Source organism: Zea mays, chromosome 2 (genome assembly GCF_902167145.1).
Source record: "Zea mays cultivar B73 chromosome 2, Zm-B73-REFERENCE-NAM-5.0, whole genome shotgun sequence".
Lineage (NCBI taxonomy): Eukaryota > Viridiplantae > Streptophyta > Magnoliopsida > Poales > Poaceae > Zea > Zea mays.
Genome location: NC_050097.1, coordinates 183,764,889 through 183,770,888, shown reverse-complemented (window position 1 = coordinate 183,770,888; position 6,000 = coordinate 183,764,889). Strand labels below are relative to the sequence as shown.

The window sequence follows — 6,000 nt, the reverse complement described above, 5'->3', positions numbered from 1 at the left end:
TAGGCGTCTTAGGATGTTTAGTGAATACTTGGTGTAGTGCTCCATGCGCCTAGGGGTCCCTTTTATAGCCCCAATGCAGCTAAGAGTCGTTGGAACTCCATTTGGTAGGCAATTATTGCCTTCTGTTCGTCGATGCACCGGACTGTCCGGCGGCGCACCGTACAGTGAACAATATGCGCACATTACATGGAAGAGAATCCCCTGATTGGCTAATTTCCTTTTCTATGGGGCACCGGACCGTCCGGTGCGCCAAGTGGCCGTTGGCTCCTGTCGACGTGGCAGATAGCCTTTGCACGGCTGGTGCACCGGTCTATCCGGCGCCTAGCACGGACTGTCCGGTAAATTATAGCCAACGTAGCCAGGGAAAAACCCGAGAGCGCAGAGTTGCGCAGACCGTGCACCGGACTGTCCGGTGAGTGGCACCGCACCGTCCGGTGCTGCACAATCAGCACCTTTTTCTTCGTTTCTTTGTCTGTTTTCCTCTGACTCTTTTGGCCTTTACTTAGTTGAGTCCTGTCACTTAGACAAGAGTGTTTAGCATATAAAACTATTGATAAAACGTTTAGATCTTACATTTATTCTTTATTTGCATCTCTTTAATACTTGGCACACATTACTTCAATACGATGTGTGTTGGGCATCTAATCACCAAAATATTTATAGAAATGGCCCAAGGGCACATTTCCCTTTCACATGGCGCACGACCGAATGCGGCCGTATGCGCCTCCGCGCCAAATCCGCTAGAACCCTGCTATTTATACCCAAATGCGGCGCTCGTTGTGCATGTTTTTGCGCCCGCACCGGAGCAACAAGAGAACCTCGCCCGCCATAAGCAAATCACGCCGAAGTCGCGTCCCTGCATCCTGACGAAGTTCTCGGCATCGTCGATAGGCGGGAGCAACATTATCGCACCTTGAAACGCTCACCGGTGTGGGGATGGATCACGAATCCACCCCTCATCGTGGTCGGGGGTTCTGCGCGTCTACCGCCGGTGAGATTCAACTCCTTCCCTTGATCTTCCACCGTCAAGTTGGGTCTGTGTCAACCCACCCCGTAGACCAGAATCGCTTGACTGGATCTTGCAGCCGTCGTTTCCCGCTCATCCCTGTGGATGGGAACCTGTAGATGTCCGCTCGAGTATAGGAAGATCCGATCGATTCGCCATGCATCGAGTTATGTTTGGGACCTGACAGAATCAAGAATAGTCGCGGTTTGGGCTGAATTGTCGGTCTCTGCGAGGTTCACCATCGCAGGGCATTGCGTCGCTGGGTCTGGTGTTGGCTGGGGAAGACAACGGTCTGGCCTTCGATCCGTAGATGGATAGTTCAGATCTGGTCAAAGATACCTCTTCGATGCCTGTGATCCTGGGCGTCAAATCGGGCAATGGACGGTGTGGTGTAGATCGCGTCTCATTAAAACTGGGTCATTGATCGTCGATCTGATGGCCGCGACTGCGTACCGGTTCGGTCTAATACTTGATTTAATCTGGAGCGTCCGGAGTCGATCGGACGGATCTGATCAACCGACACCCTTTCGGTCGTGCCATTTTGCGTAAGAGCCCCTGAGTTTTTATAAAATAAACCCCTCATCCACATCAGTTAGAAAGTAATTGCAGCTGAGTCCTAATATTTATGAATAGGACCCGAGCTTTCTAGAATTTATGTGCGCAATCCAAGGATTTAATAAATTAGCTAAATTAATATAGGAAATGATTTTTAGTATAAAAATAATTACATAAACTTGTTTAATCCATATTTAATTCATTTTAACTCGTTTTAGATCCATTCCGGTTGCATTAGTCTTATATTAATATTGTTTACCATCTAGTAAACTTATAATACTATGAAATATATGGTCAAAGTCATGCACTTAATTTGTTTTATATTAAACACTTAAATCATCGAAAAATCATAACTTTATAACCGTAACTCCGAATTTAGTGGTTCTCGAACCTATGATCTAGTTGCGAAGCGTAGATCATTATTAAGCGGTATGTTCTCATGTTTGGTATGATGTTAATATTTTCCTATACTATGTCTGTTTGTATTGCTACGAGTATCAGCGAGGTTTACGAGTCACTTGAAGACCAAGTTGGTACCTTGGAATCTCAAGTCTAAGGCAAGTTGTGCCCTTGATCACTTTTATCTACCTAATAATGTTCTTTGGTAATCACTGTGACATGCTCAGGTTAATTTGATGGGACCTAATAGGTTTCCCTAGTATTGTTTATCCCCCACCTTGCAAACAAATGAACTATTGGGTAGTGTTGCTATTGCTCTATCTGGTTTTGGGATTAATGCTATATTTTAATTATGATCATGTTCCAATTATATTGTTGTTTTAATTATTGTTCATGACAAGATCATTGTGTTAATTGGAAATGGAGCTTAACTTGAGATAACAGTGTACCACAAGGGTGGAATGGGACGCTCTTGGCCAAGTAATTAGAAAAGCTAGGGAGAGATTACCTTACTCGAATGGGGTAAGCGGGGAGGCGTCACTACAGAGTATAGGGAGGTTCTCGGGTTGAACTGCTGCGATGGTAGTTCGGACGATGGATTCATATGCTTCCTTTGTCCTGAAACCGTAGTGGGTACTCTCGAACTAGTGGAACTTTGGAAAGGTCTTGTAGTGCTACCTTGCCTCGCTTCCTTGGTAGAGGTGTATGGAGTCCGTACAACCCCGTGGCAAATGGGTAACACGACTTGTGGGTAAAGAAGTGCAACCTCTGCAGAGTGTAAATTTGGTATATCAGTCGTGCTCACGGTCAAGAGTGACTCAAGACTCTCGCATGATTAATTTATAGAACTAAACTTAATATGTCATATCCATTGCATCGCGGGTGTTATTATCAATTTTGATCTCTTTCTTATTTGGGTTGGTATCTACTTATACTTAGTAACTGCTAATAAAATTTTGACCAACTCTAAAAACAATGCTCAACTTTAACCATCTCCTTTGGTAAGCCTTACACTTCACATGAGCTCCCACCTTTGGTGAGTTCATGCATATTATTCCCCACAACTTGTTGAGCGATTAACGTATGTGAGCTCACCCTTGTTGTACTCACATCCCCCAGGTCAAGAATAGGCACCGCAGGATGAGGCGCATGAAGGATGTCGCGATGATGTTCGTGAGAGGTCTAGGCCGTCGTCTCCCGGTCAACTTTGGTTGCTAGATCATTGTCTTCGTATAATTTAATTATTTAACTATTTTGTACAAAACTTTGTTATATATTAATGATGTGACATTCGTTTCTGTACCATGAGTCATCATATGTATGAGACTTGATTCCATCACACGTGTGAGCCGCACCCGAGTTTGGACCCCTAAATCCGGATGTGACATTATTGTGGCCAGTTATTTATGATGGGTCAGTTTTGGACCAAGCGCGGATCCACTCGAGTGGTTTCCCTCCAATACGCTCGACCCCGAGCTTGGTGTCGTGAGGTTCATCCGGGGGCGGGTGCCTCCAAGGTAGACAGTATCCACCTCCTTTAGTTGATCAATGGGCTCCAATGACCAGAGGCTTTACCTCAGCGCGCTCCCTGATGGATGGGTCCCTGGGAAAAAATTTGAATGCTAGTTTGGGGTATGGTCGATTCACCACTGAACTCTGGGCATATGGTTGTAACTTTAGGAGTACTTGTTCTCCAACTTGGAATTGGCGATCCACACGATGGCGATCGGCGAGCTGCTTCATTTTGTTTTGAGCTCTAGCAAGATTTTCCTTCAGTTGTTGCATATGAGCATCCCTTTCAGTGACCCAAGTGAGAGCTTCGGTTGGAGTGTCTTGTGTAGGAGCAATTGAAAAACCGATGTCAGGCTCATAGCCATACAATGCCTTGAAGGGAGAACAACCCAGGGAAGAATGAAGACAGGCATTGTACCATATTTCAGCCAAGGAAATGCAGTGCTTCCAACGCTTGGGATTGTCATGAACTGCACATCGCAAGTACATTTCAAGACATTGATTGGTCGTCGGTTTGAGGGTGATAGGCTGTGCTCCACAGTAAACCAGTGCCAAATAAAGCAAACAGTTCTTTCCAGAATGCGCTGAGAAAAATGCGGTCGCGATCTGAAACAATGGTCTTGGGAAAACCATGGAGCCTCACCACATGTAACACCCTGAATTTGGGGGTATAAAATTTCTTTGCTCATATTCACAAATTCAGGTGTTACTTCCCTTTTCTCATCCTTCCCCAATCTTTTCTTTCTCATTTCTATAGGAGAAAAGTGCTTATTTTAATTGTAATTATAGTCTATTAACTCAAACTCCAAGGGAGTATGAATTGTTGCATCATGTTGAACCCTAGATTTCACTTTTGTTTGGTGCATAATTCTTGGAAAGTCTAATTTGAGTTTGTGGCTTATTTGGATTTGAATCAAATAGAATAAATAAAAGAAAAAGGGAAAACAATTCCAGAATAAAAGAAAAAAGGAAAGAAGCCCACTCCCCCGCCCCCCTCAGCCTTTCGGCCCAGCTAGGCCCATCCCGCCCGCGCGCGCTCTCCCCCCCCCCCCCCCCGCTCTCTCTGCCCTGGCGGGCCCGCCCGTCAGCGCGGCCGCCTTCCGCGCGCCCGTACCCGCTTTCCCCTCTCTCTCTGCTCGCGGGCCCGGCCTGTCAGCCCCGTCTTCTCCGCGTAACTGCCGCCCGAGCTGCGCGCTGCCGCGGACTCCGCGCCCACGTCGCGCGTGGAGCTCGCAACCGCCCCGCCCCCGGCCACTTGAGCCAGAACCCCACTCGCCCTCTCCCCCTCCCTCATTTGCGCACCAGCAGACCCCTCTCTCTCACCTCCCCCTCGCTACGCACACGCCAGAGCGCCGCCGCCACTAACCATCGCCGCCCGAGCCGTTTCCCCGTCGCCGTCGGAGCTCCGCCGTGCTCTCTGCCACGGTGAGCTCCGCCCCGACGTCCGCAACCCGGGACGCGCCCCAATTCCCCCTCCCCCTCCCTATTTCCCTCTGCCCGCGCTCACCCGCCGTCCTCCGTGCAGCCGCGAAGGTCCGCCACCGTCGCCCCGGGCCGCCGTCGCGCCATTGCCGCCACCGAGGAGTCCCCGGAGCCCGCCTTGAGGTAAGGAACCTCTCCCGCCCCCTATCGACCTTTGTATTGCTCTCTGCTGCGCTTAATTCCTCGTCGGAGTTGATTAACGCCGCCGCCGAGCCGCTTCGCCGTGAACCGCCCCCCTCCGGTGCCCCTGTCCCGACCTAGCCCCCACCAGAAGACTCCCCGCGCCTTCCCCAACCTCCCCGGCCGCTCAGGTCGCCCCAGGGACCCGCCGAGCGCCCGCGCCCCTCGTCTCCGGCGAGTCCTCCGCCGCGGGGACGAGCGCCGCCGCCCCAGCTAGCCGTAGGAAAGGCCAAGGCCGGCCACCCGACCCCCGCCGTTCATCCCGGATCGGGTGGCCCTGATTCAATTAGCCTGGGTCCAATCCTGGCCGCCTACCGGAGATCCAACGGCCCAGGGCCGCTTCCCTCACACCCCGCGCCCGCTCTGCCCGCTGGCCCCGCCTGTCAGCCCGCCCGCGCCCGCGCTGCCCGCTGGCCCCGCCTGTCAGCCCGCCCGCGCCCACGCTGCCCGCTAGCCCCGCCTGTCAGCCGCCGCGCTCGCGCTGCCCGCCCGGCCCCGCCTGTCAGCCGCTCAGGCCGCCGCGCGCTCGCGCGCCCGCCCGCGGATCTAATCCTGCGCGTTGATCTGAGATCCGACGGCCGTAGGAGCCCGATACCCCTTCGTCCGCGCGTTTTCTTAAAGAGACCCCCGATTTTCTGAAATTTAAACCCGCCGTCCCTGGTTTCTTACAGTTAGGTCCTCGGACCTTTTATTTAATTCAAAATAAGTATTTAGGGTATATTTTTAACCCCTAAACTTGTAAAATTCATAACTTTGTCATATGAACTCCAAATTAGGTGCCTCAAATTGCAAAATGCTCATGGTATTTTTGTCTATCTATTTAAACAATGTTTCCCTACTGTCTCCATGTACCAATTAATAGTTAA

General features: G+C 50.4%; 1 long non-coding RNA gene across 1 annotated transcript; it reads left to right on the top strand.

The window, feature by feature from the left end:
• The first annotated feature begins 704 nt into the window (after nt 1-704).
• LOC118476398 (uncharacterized) lies at nt 705-3,340 on the top strand. Its single transcript, XR_004856390.1, has 2 exons — nt 705-991; nt 3,080-3,340. It is a non-coding gene; the product is annotated as an uncharacterized lncRNA (long non-coding RNA).
• The last annotated feature ends 2,660 nt before the right edge of the window (nt 3,341-6,000 follow it).